The sequence below is a fragment of the Drosophila grimshawi genome, unplaced genomic scaffold (genome assembly GCF_018153295.1).
Source record: "Drosophila grimshawi isolate 15287-2541.00 unplaced genomic scaffold, ASM1815329v1 contig_1367, whole genome shotgun sequence".
Lineage (NCBI taxonomy): Eukaryota > Metazoa > Arthropoda > Insecta > Diptera > Drosophilidae > Drosophila > Drosophila grimshawi.
Window position 1 is genome coordinate 2,055,932 of NW_025062889.1, and position 18,296 is coordinate 2,074,227.

General features: G+C 39.1%; 1 protein-coding gene across 12 annotated transcripts in view; it reads left to right on the forward strand.

Moving 5' to 3' along the window:
- LOC6568736 (heterogeneous nuclear ribonucleoprotein L) overlaps window positions 1-18,296 on the forward strand; it is a 129,718-nt gene that overhangs the window by 85,933 nt on the left and 25,489 nt on the right. The window lies entirely within an intron of this gene.

Consider the following 18,296-nt stretch of genomic DNA (forward strand, 5'->3'; position numbering starts at 1 on the left):
GGGCATAAATATCAAGTTCTGGTCTCAGTTGCACTTACGACAATGTCGAGGCAGCTGCAGCTGCGGCAGGAAGTGGGAGTTGTTGTGGTGGCAGGGGCAGGAACAGGGGAATGGCAACGTCTTCTGGAGGATTGTGCTCGTCAAGTGAAATCTTTGGGGGCATTGTGTGTGCTGGCGCACTTTCTTTTGACCCGGCTGACTATCTTGGCCTAATAAGCATCCTTGGGGAAATTATGATGAGCAGAATTCAATTTCGTGTTTAATTTGCCAGTGAATCCGTTTCTTTTTGAATTCACTTTAGTGTCTTCCTCCACTTTACTCGAAACTTGCAACAATTTTTTCTTACAAGTTTTCGACTTTTCGTTTGTTTTTCGTTGACTACTTGGCTACTTTTTGTGGTCTCTCGCTGCTTCTCTTTGTTTAGGCCAACAAATGTTTTTTTTATTGCCTTCTTGCTTTGTTGCCTTGTTGCCTTCTTGCTGTCTTTTACTTTTCACTTCTGCTCCTTGGCTTTTGCTTATAAAAAAATGTAAATCCGCCTTGCTTTTGTTTTGTTTTGTTTTTCTTTGTTATTATACAAATAAATTTCAATGTAGTACTTATTATTTGGCGCTGGCTGCATTTGTTGCCTTTTGGCCTTTTTCTCAGCCACTCTTAACCACAATAAGCGCACCTCATCATTATTTGCTGTAGAACATTTCTGCAGCATTTTTTAATTTAACCACAAAGTTTTCCGTATATATTATATACACATTTTTTGTTGTTGCTCGCAAATGAAATGCGAAAGTGATTTTTTTTATATTACAATTTATATTTTTTTTTGTTTTGATTTTTTTCTTCATCTGTTGTAGTATGAAAAGTTTTTGTTTTTTAATCTGCTTGACTGTTAACTTTCCATTTTTGTGGTTCTTCTTTGCATATACTCATCAAAAAGGTTAATTAAATTTTATTTGTTCTCGTTCGTTGCGCATTTAATATGCGTAAAGTTGCCAAAAACTTAATTAGACTGCATTAAAATGCACCGAGCCAAAGATGCGAACAGTTAGCTGCTGGATACTTTCTTTTTCTTTTTCATTTTGGCTCCCCCTTGCAAAGGGAATTATCTTTGACGGCTTTGGGGGCCTATGTTCTGAGGGCCCAACGCAATTTCAATTGCAATCCATTATCATTAACATATTTATGACCTGCGGCGTCGCTTCTGGGCTCTTCTGATTCTACGTGCTGCGTGCCTAATCAAAAATGCCAAACAATTGCTGCGTCTGCTCTGTGCTTTTTCTCTCTCTCTCGCACTCTCTATCTCTATCCCTATCTCACTCAGCAATCATTCACACCTTTAAGCTGCAACTGTCAACGTAGTCTCTCCCCTGAGGGGCGAGTAGGGGTGTATGGGGAGTGGGCAGACACGAAACGCGTTCAGGCTGCAAAACCCAACTGACTCAATGGGCTGTTGTCTGAATGGGTTCGCAAATCCCAGCCTGTAAAAACAAAATGGCCAACATTCCTCTTTTATCCCACCCTCCAACCGGAAGTTGCCAGCGGCGCTGTGATGACGACGACGGCGACGGCGTCGCTGCATTGTGCCACTTTTTACAGCTATTTCCGCCACAGTCGGAAATGTTTTTAATTTTAATACAAGTGGGCTGCACAATTTTGTTTTTATATATTTATATAAATTTCTGCCTCCTTGAAAATGTCGCTTTTATTCCTTAGTTTTTATTTTTTCACATCGCTCCTCATCCAGATTATAACATAATAAAAAAAAGTGTGGCTTTGGTGGGTTTGTAAAGATGGAATTAATGCCAGAAAAGCTAAACAGAATATTTAACAAGTATAAAGTGGATTTAAATTTATTATGCATGTTGAGTCAACCAGGTTAGTTATTATTCCATCAATCAATAGTTAATATACTTCACTTCTGGTGCTGACTTGCTGCAACTGGAGAATGTCTTTGAATTTCCCGCATTTTGATTGGCACATTTTGTCTGATTATCAGACATGTTTCGATTGGAGAGCTTTATCAAAAATGCAGCAACATGAAATGCAATTCTCAAGTTTTGAATTGTGTGTCATATACATATACAAAAGTACATATATATATATCTATATATATATATATTTGCGCTTGCTGGGTTGCTGCAGCTGCCAAAGAAACTTTGATGGGAAATTTAACGTCAAGTTCTAGCCATCTTCGCAGTCGTCGTGTTCTCTACATTTCCATTTTTCACTAACCATAAGTTTCCATCACTCTCAACACACACACACACACACACGCACACACAACAACCCCCACCAAGTCTTAAGCTTCATCTTTGCAGTTTCTGCTGCTGCTGATGCTGCTGTGTTTTGCATTATTGCCAGGACATAACAGCCTTGCGGCATTGCATTTGAAAGTTATCAGCCATCCCAAATATGAAAAGAAAAAATAAGTAGGAGAAACTAGTAAAGAACTAGAAATATGGATAAAGAAATTGTTTCATTTTTTGCGCTCAGGCAGCTGTTGCAATATACAATTTCAATACCCTATAGCTGTCACAATACGCAAAGGGGGAGACGGTGCTATTTTCTATAAATGTCTTATTATCTAAGGTAAATCTGTAGACTGTTTTATATATATATAAGTCTATCTTTTGTTTATAAATTTAACAATTATACAGCTGAGTATATATGTATCTAATATAGTATATCAAATTGAATTTTGATGCCCAAATAAAAGCATAATTTACAGGGTATTAGTTAGTGCCCTTTGTGACTTGTTTCCCCTATGATTTTCTCTTTTTGTTGCCTTGTTGCGATTGTAGCTGAAAAAGTTACTTACTTGAGCTCGATTTCAGTAGTTGAGTGTTTTCGAATTGCTATGCTGCAGGCGACTGTGTGGGATGGGGGTTTGTGGGCGTGGCTGATTGCTGTTGCTATTGCTGCTGCTGCTGCTGCTGTTGTTATACCTCAAATTGTTGTCAAGTTTCTCAACTGCCATATCTGATGATATGTTGTTATTGGTGTCGTACAGTGTGTGTACGTGTGTGAATGTGTGTGTGAATGTGTGTGTGAATGTATGTGTGTGTGTGTGTGTGTTTCCATGGCATCAGCACATCATCTCGCTTTTGGGCATTTTATTGCAAAATATTGGCAACAGTTGTTGTTGTTGTTGTTGCTGCCACATTGTTGTTGCTGTTAGCCACTTTGTCAGAGCCGCAATCGCTGCTCAGCTGCTGCTTCATCTCTTTTATTGTTGTTCGGCAACGATAATAATTTTGCTTTATTATTCCTCTTCATTTTTTTTTTTTGTTCCTTTTGGGGTGCCTTTTGTTATTGCACTGGCGATAATTGGCGCATTTTGGCACTTGCAGCTTTTTGGCCATTGTGTTTAGATTTTCCGTTGAGATCTCAATCTGTGACAAGCGGCCATTTGCAATATTGGCATACATATATCGACACTCTTATCATCATCAACATCATCATCCTCGTTATCGTTATCGTTCTCATTGTCATCATCGTCCTCTTCCTCATCCTCGTCCTGTGTATCCTGGAGCATTGTGCTAAGTGCGTGTAATTGAGTGTGGCTTTCAGTGGCACTGATGCCACTTGCAAAGTTGATTGAGTGCCAACAGTTCAACAACTGACAGATGAACGAGACAGTTTTGTGATTGACCAACACACAATATACATCTGTACATATATAGAATGTACATGCATAAATGTCCTACTCCTCCTACTACTCCTCCTCCACTCCACCTCATCAACCATTTTGCTCTGCAGAAGTGGGCAAATGAATGTTGGTCAAGTTGCTGCGACTTTGACACATTTTGTCATATTTACAGGCACAACAGAATGTCACTAATTTGTGCACATTGTCGTACAGTTTTTGCCTGCTTTTGTTTCTGTTTTCAAAACTTTTCTGCAATTCTATGGAAAAGCGTGTCGTGTAAATCGTTGCTCGTTGTCTTTTATGAAAATTGTCAACTCGAGCAAATATCGTTTTGATTTGCATGACTGACAACCTAATCGAGTGATTATTTATTCATATTCAAAGTTTACTTACTTGAATTTCGAAATAATTGAAGTCGCAATGAAGGCATTGAAATGTCAGCTAGCAGTCTATTATAATATTAAATATTCATTTATGGTAAATTATAAATAAATTGAATAGTTCAAATTCAACATGTATAATAAAGCTGAATTGCTTTTCTTATTGTTGCTCCTTGTGGCTTGCATCTTATTATATTATATATATATCCTAATTATTGCAATCATCTTTCGCATATACCACATCTTCCCTCTCTCTCTCTCTCTCTCTGTCTGTCTCTTTCACTCTCCTTGCTGAGCATTTAAATCAACTTCGGGTGCATATCAAGATGCCAAGATGCATGCCACCAAGCAATCAGTTGCAAAACTTTTCTCATGCATCTTTTCGCATGCTGTTTTTCACATGCCACTTGTCAGCGTTCAAAGAAGCATGCAACATAAATTGGCGTTGCCACATCGTTTACGCCGCACACATACACTACACACACACAGTTGACAGACAGTGGCGGAAATTGTGCAACTGTCTTTTGGCGCTTGTCAGCTCCAGCTAAGCATTTAATTTCGACGACGTTTTTAGTGCCCAACAAGATAGAAACTATAATAGAAGAAAAAAACAAGAGCAAAGATACTCTGCTCCCCACTCAATTGTTATTGTTGTGCAATATGCAAACTGTTTAACTGTTGACGCTGCTTGCCAACATTGTAACTGTAACAAAAGACAAGACACAACTTGTCCCCAGCACAATGCCAAATGGCCAGGAAATTCAATTAACTCGCTGGGAAACTGAAAATTGTTAACCGCGAAGAAAAGTCTACAATGTTGGCTATCAAGTCAAGTCTCTAAATTGCTGCCCCCAAAAATCTACCAGCAACATCTTGATGGACTTTTCTGCGGCTTTTGAATACCCTTTGAGAAGAGTCGTGTATCTGTGAAGAGACTCTTAAAGTTAGAGCAGTGGATGTTGTGGCCAATCTTATAGTCGATAGCATAGTGTACCAAAAATGCAGAGTTTAACAATCTAAGAGCTCTTCTCTAGGGTAACTGCAAGTCGTGCAGTATTATGTTTATCGCTTTAGCTTGTTACACTTATGCACTACTCAAATTAATTGCTTGCACTGACTGAGAATTACTAAAGAAAACCAAGAAATGCTACTATTCCTTTCAATCCTTTCAATCTCTTGCCCTTGCTCTGTCTGTCTCTGCCTCTGTCTCTGCCTCTGTCTCTCTTTATTTACACGCTGTACTGGAAACTTATTCAATTAAACTTTGGCGTGGCAAATGCGGCTGTAATGCTCGCTGATGCTGCATACATCCTACTACGACCGGGATCCTCTAGTTGCTAGAGATGGTTCGGTTAACCAAGCTTGGACAGGGACATCCAACTGGGGCAGCATAAATTTTGTTTTAAATGGAATTTCATTAAAAAATAATATTTTGCAGCGCAGCAAGCGCTTCATTTGCTGTTTTCTGTCGTTCCGCCTGCCTGCCTGCTTGCCGGCCGGCCAACACGCCCACATGCTGTGCATGGGCGTGCCACACACAGTCTGTCGACATATGTGACACGAGTTTTAAATACAGCACCGTCACCTCCATTACCCCGATTTTGTGCCCTGCTCTCTGTCTCTCCTGGGTGCGGTTGGTGTCCTTGTTGCCGTTTCGCCTTTAGCTGCATGCAAATTAGTGCTTTATTATATTGGACTGTGTGTGTGTGTGTGCAATCTGGCAACGCTGGTGGCGGCTGCCAGGAGTCGCTGGTGATCTATGTTGCACTCTTGACTTCTCTGCTGCTGCAACTGTTTGTGAACAGAACTATTTCCGGACGAGACTGATTTATGCAGCGCATAAGTGAGCGTTGACTTTTGCCTATTGCCGCTTGCCGCTTGCCTCTTGCCGAATTTGGCAGAAAGGCAGCTCGCCACATGTTGTTGTGTGTTGCATCTAATTGCCTTCACGAGTCGAGTCTATTTCAGATGCAGCCTTGAGCAGTGCACTCATCTTCGAAATCCGCTTCGACCAATTTCAGTACACAGATCTCAGTTCATCTAAATGCGCCTGCAACTGCCACTGCAATAGTTGATATCCTAATGAAAAGAACGCACATGCAGCCAGGCAGGCAGGCAGACAATGAAACTGGCAATTTCTCGACCAGCCAAAAGCAAAAGCAATCAACTGGCTAAACGACTCCTGGTCAGAATGCGTTCTATTGTGATTGATATCTTTGCAGCTGCTCGGCGGCTACGCTTTGTCCAAAAATCTGATTAGTTGTTTTTCTCCTCTGCCTGTCTGTCTATTATTCGATATGCGCTGTGCAAGATATAGAAGGCTACGCAATTTAAAATCAAAGTCAAATTTTTGCAGCTTTGGTTTAAAGAAGCTGTTAAGTTTTTAGTTTACTTTTTGGCAGTCATCTAATTGAAAGTTTTGCTTTCTATTGAGAAATCACTTGCAAAATAATAAGCTGTTATCAAATTAATTTGGATATTCATATTTCCACAGAATGTTTGTTGTTAAATATTAAAGGTTTTTCATTACGCTTGTCTCTGGTCTCTGGTAAAAGCAGCTGCCAACTTGTGCAAGTTTTACTCCTGTTGCATATTTCAAGCACAATCCAAAAGCAATTTGCATACAGCAAATAAATTTTTCTGATTCTGATTTTATAAAAAGTGATTTGTGCTTGGTAAATGGCCAAGGCAAGTGTCAAAGCAATGAAAACACTCTGGCAACTATTTCACAAGCAATTCTCTGCCCCACAATAATGTGCAATATCTCAACCCATTCCCTCCCCACCCTCGATTTCTAGTGTAATCATATGCAACAGTTTTTCTATCTCAGTCTCTCTCTTTCTCTCTCTCTCTCTCTCTCTCTCTCTAGCTGTCTAGTTGTCTCTCTGCCGTTTGATTTTGGCTTTTGTGCAATTTCTTGTGAATTTAATTTCCTGTTTTACACTTTTGCTCATTTGCCTCAACTACGTGGGCTGATGGGCGTTTCTCTCTCTCTCTTTCTTACCCTCTCTGTCTATCTCTCTCTCCCTCTCTTTCTGTCACACTCTAGCTGTTGATTTGCTGCTCTGTCGCCTTTTGTTGACATTTCATTGGCTGTCTTTTTTGGGGCATTACTTAGTATTAGTATTCAGTTCTTGACATTCTCATTTGCATTTGCAGCGTTTTGTCTTGATGATGACGTCTTCATTACGTATGCAACATTAATTTCCTCACAGCTTTCCATTTTGTTCTCGATGGACTCACTTTCTTAGTATTTTCTATTGCATGTGCAATTTAATTTTGTTCTTCATCCATGGGATTCTATTGGAATCCAATGTTTTTAATTGCCAATTAGTTGTTTAGGATCCCATTTGGTTATTTGATATTTTGTTAATCTCGAAATGCGTTTACGAAATTGTTGAAATATTCGTTTTCGGGCCGAGCCAAAAATTACTCAGCACCCAAGGAGCCGCAAAGTGGTGCTGCCCCCACAAAAGAAAGCTAACAAAATTATGTACAAAAATGCCTTTTGGCGTGTAAATGAGACGTGAATTTGATGTCTGCGGCACAGCGTGCACCGCGTGCACCCCTTTCGCCCACCTTTCAGCCGCACTCAAATAGCGTGGAAGCGTCAAGGCAAACTAATTGATTTTAAAATAAATAATGACTAATCACCACCTGCAAAACAGAAGCAGAAGCACCATCAGCAGAAGCAGCAGCAGAGAAACAACAGCAGCAACCCATACAAAAGCATTCTTAGAAATTTTATATTCTTGTAATACCCTGCAGATTGTGAAAGTGTGCAGAGAAGTGTGTTAGGCTGTCGAGTTGATCTAGCCATGACTTTATTTATTTTACTTCGAGTCTTACAATGGTTATTTCATTATAATATAATTATTTATTATCTATTAGCGTTTAGCTACATCTAAAATAGAAACCGACTAATTCACTTAGTCAAAATAGATAATAATAATAAATAAATATGAAGTTACAATGCCAGGATATCTTTTGACAACCCTTTTGCTCTGAATTGCCATATTTCATTTCAATAAACCTTTCACCCAAGCTCATATCCTGCCATCAATTTCGCTATATAGCTTCAATGTTGACATGGGTTAGTCAACCCCCCGCGCCGCTGACACCCACCTTTGCCCCGCTATAAAACGCGTTTCCTTTTTACCTTTCCCCCTCCTTGTGTGCCCAATGTGTGCAGCTCTACACCCAGTTTCCCACTCATCCGCACAGAGCTTGATTAATTGAAATTTCACTCACTGTCAAGGTGTTTGCTTCCCGCTGTGGGGGTGGAGTGGGCGAGTGGGTGATTCTCCTGGGGTTAGCTGTAAACTAAAGTGTTGGCGTTGGGAAAACGATGTTTGAAAATTAATTGAGTGCGCTAATTTTGCCAAAAAGGGTTTTCCTAATTGATGACGTGCAAACTTGTCGCGAAGAGCGAAGAACTAGTTCCACGAACTAAAACTGAATACTCAAAACTGATGAATGGGGTTCAGGGTTAAATGCTTTCGATGATGTTAATTTATTTGGCATATTCAACAATTGAGCAATAATAGAAAAAGGTCGGAAGTTTCCCTGGGCTTTCTCAATTTAACAAAATCAAATTTCAAATTTCTATTTCTATTCTTCTTCGTAAGCATTTAACGCGAACTTTATTTCTAAATAAATTAATTGCCTTCTACACACTTTTATCATCAAATTGCAAACTCATTTCCATTTTGGACACCTTCTATTACCACTTTATCGCTTTTGATGTTAATTTTGTTGTGCGTTTTTTTGTTTTTGCTTTTTTTTGGTTTGTTTTGCGTTCGTTACGCATTCGCTTTACAATTTTTGGCCACGCGCAATTTGCATGGAAAATGATTTTCGGGCTGCGGCAGCTATTTTATTTTATTTTGGCTTTGAAATGTTTTTCCAAATGTTTTCAGCAACGATGCGTGGGCTGCGTTTGCAGTAACATTTCAATTCTCTGGGCTTTTCAAATTGCGTTTCAAGTGCCTTTTGGCATCATGAATAATGCGAGAAATCATGTTGAATATGCCATTTCGGAGACGTCTCCAGCAGATGTGAGAATATTCATTAGATATATCAATAAGAAAGGCGCTTATATAGCTCATTGCCTATCCTGCAGGGTATCTAGCAGGGTATCTCACACAAGTAAGCAATATTCATTTAAGTAGTTGGCCTACAAAAAATAATGAACCAGAAGTCTGAATTTCACTTGCCGTTTGCTTTGTTTTTCTTTCTCTTCTTTTATTTTTTGACTAGACTCCTAGCCAAACATAAAGAACAACGGCCCCACCCCTTCTTAATGATCTACCCTTGAGTGTGAATGGTTCCCTCCACTCCTGCCCTTCCCCCTTGCCACATGCCAGCAGCGTTCTCATGTAAAGCGAGTTGCTCCTGTCTGCAGAGGATACACTGAAGCACAAAGCTGGCAAAAAGCTGGTAGCAAAGTTTGTTTGCCTTGTGCCAATATTCAAAAACTGATTTTCATATGTCTTTTAAGTTTATTTGTGCTGAGGCGTAACAGTGAACCCCTCCATACCCCCACCCACCCACACACACACACACACACATACTCAGTTCCCTCTGCTGGCTTCTCTTATCGTTTTCTGCACACGCATAAAAGTTGCCGGCAGAGTTTCTTTTAACTTTTTTATTGGTCGGAATTAAATTCGCCCCAAAAGACACACACACATACAAAAAACATGTGCGATAGATACTACGCAAAAATCCAGATGCTGTGCCGCCTTCCTGTGCAAGATTTTTCTCTTCACGTTCATTTTTTTTTTGAAAAGCGATTTCGAATGCAAATTTTATTGGCACAAGCGACAGCGATAGGCAGCGATAGTCGTATCCTGCAGGAAGGAGCTTCTGGCTACATGCCCTCCTCTGCATGCAGATTAAAATCAATTCAATTTGCTCTGCAAGCCAAGTAAAAAGTGGTAATCATTTTGCTCCATTCTTTGTCTTTAGTCTTACTTGTGCTCTTCTCAACATATTTGCTCGTTGTCCTGTGCTTTTCGTACTTTACATAATGAGATTTTAAGAAAGTGCGTTTGCCAAAATTTCTGTGTGTAAAGCAAAAGTATTTTGGGCTATATTTGGTTGTAATTTTTTTTTATTTGGAATGTTGGCCACAAATTTGGCAAGCAGCTTAGTACAAATTCCCATACGTTTACATATGTTGGCAAATTTACTTTTAAACAGTTTTAAGAATGCTCTAGTTAAAGGCGAACTCGACTTGAAGATACCCTGAACTGATGCGAAGTCTTTGCACACATTTCAGATAATCAAGTCGTTCTTGCATATCTGATCATAGTTCATATAGCAAATAGTTTACAAATATTACGAAATATATATTTCAGACGTATCAATAAATAGACAAGAACATTCTTCTATCTGTTACATACTTTTTCACAACTTCATTGTACACTTTCAACCAATTTCAATTGGTTCAGGGTATGCAAATTACTTTAGATAGTTGCACAAATGAATATCTGGCGAATGTGTATAGTTTGGCGTATTTCGAAGAATGTGTAACTTCAACCAAACAAATCCCTTATAATCCATGCTTCAAATTGATTTTTATTTTCATACAATTGAAGTTCTGAACAGAGCTTACAAAGTAATTATATTTTGTAAAGGAATGTAGCGAAAAGCACATTACTTTAAGCCAAGCAAATGAAAATTAGCCCAAAATCAGCAGCTGTTTTTCTATCTTTCAATTTATAGTCTATCTTATCTAATCAATATCCAGATAGCAATATATCCCTATATTACTCAAGCTCTAGGCAGACTCGAAAATCCACCAAGCGCACAACAATTTGGCTTGTGGAAAACTTTTGTATTGATTGCTGATTTCCTGTTTTTCCATTTTCACAAATTTGGTTCGCCTACTTACTTGTTTGGCCATGGCTAAAGGCAATTAAACAACCCAAAAGTAGCGTGTAAATTGCAATCACTTCGTTTTCCCCCATTTACTGCCCAATACACCCCCTCTGCTATCGAGGCAATCAACAAATTAAAAAGACAGCGCAAAATATTGCAAACATTTCAATAAAATGAAAAAGGAAAAATGAAAAATGAAAAATATAAAATAGTACATTTCTAACTGCGGCTTATCGACTTTTGCTCACCCAAATGAATGCCACTGAATGCTCCAGAGATTTCAGTTTAGTTGGTATCGCTGCCATTTATTAAAATCGCTGACACATACCCTAGAAGAGGGGGGCTGGGGGACTGGCTGGATGGGGCTTGACAGGGCGTGGCTGCTGCAACTGACACAAAAATATCTCATAAGCAAGGCGACGACATCGAGGACGACGAAATTAAATATCAAAGTGCAGCTAAGGCAATTCCAAAATACACTTTGCTGCTGGCTACTTGCACTTTGTCAAGGAACAACGGCTTGATATGCCTGGGGAACTGTTAATAATAGACAAGTTTAAACTTATTTCAACAACTGTACACATACATTGTGAATAAAATATGATCTTTCAAATATCATAAAACTCAACCCCAATAAATGTCGACCATCAACTGTCCGTACAAGTGTATTAAAACTGCGCCATTCTGAAGCCAGCTTCGTTGCGGACTAACATGTTTCACAGTTGTTGGCCCGCAGGCGCAGGACAGCAATAAATTTGCTATGTACAAAATGTGGGTCCCAGACTTGGCAACAGCTGGTGTGGCTCCACTCTGCACTTAGATCCACACAAACCCAAACTAGAATGTGCAACAACAGCAGCAGCAGCAGCAGCAGCGGCAGCCAGCTAGACTTGAAACGCATGTTTATCAAGCGGCGGCAGTTCTTCATTTGCGGATCTAAAGACAAATAAATGAGTCACTTTGCAGTGCTTGGCAGCCAAAACGGTAAATGCGGCTAATTAAAATACTACAGATATTGCGGCGTATGCGCAATTAGTCAGCTTTCGGTCTCTTCCTTCGTATAAACACACAAGTACACGAATACACACGCGTACACATACATTAATTTTTTATTTTCGTTTTCGTTTTTTTCATAATTTTTTAGCACAACACTCGGCAGACATAAATCAAGCATACGCCGCGTAAGGCACGCCAGCCACACTCATTGATTTATGTGCGCCCAGATATTCGCGCTGCAATTTTTAAGTAACTTTTATTATGACAAACGTGGCTTTTGGCAACGTGGCATGTGTTCTCTGGGCCAGCTTTCAGATCTGCCAACTTTTGGGTTGTTTTTTTTTTTTGGTTTTGGTTGTCTGTAGGTTGGCTACATTGGTTGAACATTTGATAAATGGCCTTCTTTTAAATTGGACACCTAATGGAACAAGGGCTGATTGCAGTTAGTAGTTTTAGTTGATTTAGCATATCTGAGAGTTTTAAACTCGGCATTCTAATATATGTGAAGTCAATATGAGGCCATCATATTTACCGACTCCCAGTTCACGTCTGTAATTGTACAACTTTCATGATCAGCTTCCATAACTGCACAATGTCTTTCTTATTTGTTACATTTATTACACAGATTATTCACCACATTGTTTTGTGAATTTCTCTGGATTATCGACATCTTGTTGCTTGGACTATTCATTAAAGAGTTTACGATTTGAAATTTTCGTATCGTTTAGTATAGATAATCTGTTTGTGTTAAAATTACTTTCGTAAATAAATGTAAACCGTGGTAATAATCCAAATACCTCCGCGTCTATTGCAATTTCGATTGTGAATATGTGCCGGAATTAAGAATATTTGATTTCTATTTATTTCTGTTGTGTTCTTTGCGTAGTTGTGCTCGCTTCTGGTGAGTAAACTAAAAATAATTCACTGACATTGACCTTACTGCCATGCATGCAAGCCAGCAATGTGTAAGCAATTTGTGTGCCGCCCCCTGCGGCATGGAAAATCACAAAAATAAATGAAAATGCAATTAATGAAAACAGTTTGTGGCGTGTCTGGCCTCCGTTCAGGTCGAATCGTATCATATATATATATATATTGGATTGGCTCTAGCCACTGGTCTATATCATAAATATAATCTTTAGTTGAGCTAAAGCAATTTCCAATTTTGAAGTGTTCGCGTCCGTGTGATTTGCTTCTGTTCTTGATACATTTCTGAACATTGATCTGCTTTTAATTTTCAACACCCTGCAATAGAAAATAAGTAATGAATCTAGTAGATAATTAGTTAGTATTTAAAAATAATTTATATATAGAGACATAAATTATTTTTGTCATATAAAGTACAGATAGCTAAGACCCAAGTATATAGGGTATATGCTAGTGAATCATCCTGTCATTTCTCACTTTGTGCTATTTCAATGAAATCGTTCACACAAATAAAATTTGCAAATTATGCAAGGAGGCCTTCTGTCCGTCCCATTGTCCGTCCATTTGTTTATTTGTCTATTTGTTTACTTGCGGCTCGGCGCGAGCAAAGCAAATATTCCGACACTTAACTCGCAATGATGTATGCTAAGTTTCTCTATATATATATATATATATATACTTGTACATAAGAATGTAGATATTTAGTATTCCCTTGCTTGATAATTGTATTTATTGGTGACATTTCAACAGCCAACAGCTCTTGGCCACAATTCTCGTGCATTTGCATTAGTGTTTTCGCAATGCATTAATGTATTTATTTAAAGTGACAGACAAGATGATTGCAAAATAATTCTGCGCAGATTTATGTGCGCGGCTTATTTTGATCAAGTATCTTAATGTCTCTATTTTATTCGGCTTGATTGGCAATTTGTTAGATCGGTCTTGTGCGAAATTGAATGATGACATAATAAATATCAGACAGATTTTATTCAAATAAATTACAAATGTTAACTAGAAAGATGGAAAAAACAGTACAAATTGAGATGAAAACTAAATTTTATTCAATTTGAACGTAGAACATTTTTTAAAACCAAAAACATCTCATTCACTCACTCTACTACAGCATTTGGAGAGGTTTCCCTTTTGCGCACCACACCACCAATCTGATCTTACATAAGATTATTGTACAATTGTTTGTAGTTGTTGGTTGTTGTTGGTGGGGTTAACAGATTAACAATTTCCTGGCTGGCAGTGATTTTCACTTTTTGTTTCCCCACCCCGTGATATGTGACAGTTATGTCAAGGAGTCTATGTGTGTGTGTGTGTGCGTGTGTGAGGGGGCACTAGTCAGGGCCCAGATGCGGCCAGGCTTTAGCAAAGATAATGCCAAATAGTGTGTGAAAGTTAGCAAAGAGTTTGTCATGCAATTAGAGCAACATGCGACCAAAAGTGGATGACGACCGGCGAACGAGGAATGACGACAACTCTGAGAAATATAAAAAACTGCCGTGGCTGCCACATTGCGTTTTTCGCAACTAGAAAATCAAGTTTTCCAATCTTGCTCTGCTGCCTGTCAGCAAATAAAAGCAACAATCAAGCAAGCCAAAAGTGGTTTTCACCAATTGAACATGTTTTCTACTTTTCGTTGTATTTGCTTGCTGGTATTTGTCGTGCTTCCTTTAGCGCTGCAAGCGTCGATTGCCAACGAAATCGAAATCAATTTTTCGTTATATGTGCGTTGTTGCCATAGAGCCATTGAACCATGCTCATCAAAGCCAATGTCCATAACAACAGCAACAGCAACAGCAACAGCAATAACAACCCCCACACCACACCACACCACACCCCACCACAGCCTCAATACCCTAAATTGAGCGTCTTATGTAAGCAGCTAACCAAACCAAACGTGGGGCGCACCATGACTTTTATTTGTTTATTTTCGCAAGCGAGCAGCTCAAATCGAAATATGCGTAAGAGTTTGCCCACAAAATAAAAAAAGAAAAAAAGACCAGCAAGAAAACCAGCAAAAAACCAGAAGAAAATCAAAATCAAAACATTGTTGCAGCGAAAGTTGCCCTAGCCCACACACAGAGAGTGAGATGGAGAGAGGATATGTGTGTGGATATTGTGGTTGGTTGCTTGTTTGGTTGATATCGCAATGTTACTATGATAGCTCTTGGCCATAAATGTCTTCGCTGCTGGCCATAAATGCCGTTGCTTTGGCCATCACTTCTCGCTGCTTGCCGCTTGTCGCTCGCTGCTGCCAAGTGGACAAAAGGAAGTGAATGCTTGTGTGGCAGTTTTGATAAAAATTCGCTGATTTCAAACAGAGCGCAAATGGGGCAAATAACATTGTTCAATTCAACCACCAATGTTCCTGCAGTTGCATCTTTAAACAATCAAACAAAACAATCGAAAGATTTAACAATCTAAGTACTAAAAATGTATCTTATATTTTATATTAAATTTCCTTTGCATTGCTCCTTAATTTATTTTCTGTGTATAATTAATGAGTTAGGACGAAAAGCATTTCAAGAAATACCAGACAAACCAAATTACAGCAGACAATCATTTTAAACTAATTAAATTTAAGCACAGCGTCTAGAATATTCTGGCTGTACAATGTCTAAGTTCTAGATATGTTTATGTGTTCTGTTTTTTTTTTTTGTTGGGTGTTTTGTGGGCGTACCATAAACATGCCAAAATAACAATGGTCCATGCATGCCCTCTGCCCCCTGCTCGCTGCACCTTGTTTCCTTTTGCTTTATACTGACAGGCAAATCTAATAAGCATAATGAATGAAGCAGCAACCAGGAATGGCGCAACCAGCTGAGTTTCTGTTTTCGCTCAACGTGTTGAACTTGTGCTGTCACCTGTAAAGGCAATGACAACAAACCAGCCTCCTCTCCACATGCCCCCATCCCATGCCTTTTAGTGTGGCATGTGGCCATGTGGCAAATACATAACTTGAAATTCTCACTGCTCCCATTGTGTGATGCTGCTGCTGCTGCAAGAAGATATTCTTTGTGTCTATCTCTCTGTCTGTTTAATTAATTTCTATATTAGATTCACTTCATTAAAAATGTTTTATATATGTTTTTGGCCATTGTGTTATTGTTTTGTTACATTCTTTTTGTTTTTAATGTGTCTACACACACACACACACACAGGCAGAGACGCGAGGAATGTGGTGTTGATTGAGCGGCGCAAATGTGTGACACAATTGTGCGAACAAAACTACACTTGGTGGTGTGGTTTCTGTATCTGGGTATCTTTGAGATATACATGCTATGCTCAATGCCTGCCTAATGGCTTGTAAGTGATCTGTGGGCATGCAAGCTGAGGGGTTTTATTTTTGGGGCGGGGGGAGGTTGAGGTTCAAGATGTGGCTCAGGGGCACCTAGATCCAAACGGATTACATAATTCATCATCAAATTCCCCAAAACCAGTGACACTTGCTCAGTTCGGGGTCGTTTGATCCCCACCTCAACCCCTAACCCCCCACATCCCACATCCCACCCAAACAGCCCTCTTAAAAAGGCTCTTCAATCGTTGACTGTTGTCAAACTCATTTAAACCTAAGGTCTCCGACCACCACCTTCCCCCTCCCCCTCCCTGATGCGCTGCAACGCCCACTCTTCTCTTGCTATGCCAGCAATTAACGCACTTTCAGCTACATATACAAACTGGGTCAAGTGTGTGGCAGCCGAGAGGTGGGCCATGGTAGTGGGGGTTGCGACTAGGGATGGGGTTGGGTAGGTTTTGAAGTTTTTCAAGTGCCTGGCACTTCGCAGTCGTCTAATGAAATGCATTTCAACTCTCATTAGGCAGGCCATTTGGTGATTTAAACATGAAAGGTGTATAACACTTGGCCAAGCCTTATAAATATATATGTGTGCAGGTGTGTGTGTGTGCACAATGGGACAGTTGTGCTGGGTATTCAATTTCGTATATTAATTGCTTAAATACATTCAAAGGACTCCGTTTAGTATTTGTCGCGATAAAAGTTTTTAAATATGGTTTAGTTTCGACAAACTTATTCCACTTTCAATTGCTTGATTTATATTTCTATTGATTAAAATTTGTGAGAGAAAATCAAGACAATATTAATGCTCATATTTTAGATGTTAGATTAAACTCGAAGACAAACCATAACCAATTCTAAGCAGTTGAGAATTAATCGATTCTTTTCAAGTGCAAATAAAAGAACTCTTAAAATAAATGACGAGCGCATTAATATCATTTAAAATGTCCATGCATAAGAATCCTAAAGATATCAACATTCTTTTCAAGGATAAATAACATTAAGCATAAGCTCCATAATTCCTAAATATGATATTAAAAGAAAGAGGCCAAACCTTTAAGTCTTAAAGCTCGCCACAACTCTTTTGACTTGAACCAAATTTCCTTTGTGCTGCTTATGTATTGAAAGTTGTTTGCCTTCACGCAATCACAGGGCAACAGGGACAACAGGGACAACACAAACAGCAAAGGGGCCCGACCCCGAACCCATCGTGAAGCGTAATGACAAACTCAAAGTAAAAGCAATTTTCCATATACGCAAGAATAAAATGCTGTTTAAGTGCTTTTCCTTTGTGTTTTGTTGTTGTTCTGTTTTTTTTCTTTATAACGGCATTACACACACCTTTTGAACCCAGGGCAACATTGCCAACATTGCCTTGCCAACCGTTGTGCTCCTTGTTTTGTGTTAATTTTGCATAGAATTAAAGAGGAAGTTTTGTTTTTATTTTCATTCGTGCTTTATTTTGTTTATTTAACTTGTAATGTGCTGGCACTTAATGCAATTTTGATGTTTTTGCGTCACCTGCTGTTGATTTTCAGCAACTACAACACAAAATAAAACTTTACATTGCAATTGTGGTTAAAGTTTCACGAGTTGCTTTTGTTGTTCGTTGTTGCTTGTTGTTGACTGCGCTTTTTCTTCTTTTTTTCTGGCCATTGCAAATTTTCTTGCAACATTTTACAAATGCGTTGGCTTCCAAAACTCTTTTAACAGCTTCCTCTCTCTCAACTCTCTCCCTCTCTCTCTCTCTCTCTCTCTCTCTTTGCTGCCTGGCATTTTTGGCGCTTGCCACAATGGCCACGTTCCGTAGTCACACCACTAGACATACTCTCTCTCATGCATTCTTTCTGTGCTCTGTTCCATGCCATAGACCTTTTCAGGGGCGGTAGGACGCATTTGGGCATGGCTAAAGCTTTTTGGCAACAGCAGCAAATATAGCAGCAGCAGAAGCTGGAGCATCCTGCAATTTTGCTTTGTCATGTGCAATATTTCTTCTTCTGGCTGCACAGTGTCTTTTGTTTAAGAACTCGATACCGAAACTCTTATATGTGTGTGATTGTTTGACTCTGAAACTCGGAAAATTGGCAAAGTGAACCTTTTTGTAAAGCATTTAAGCAAAGCAGCATACAAAATTAGTTGCAACAAAAGTTGGCTCTTA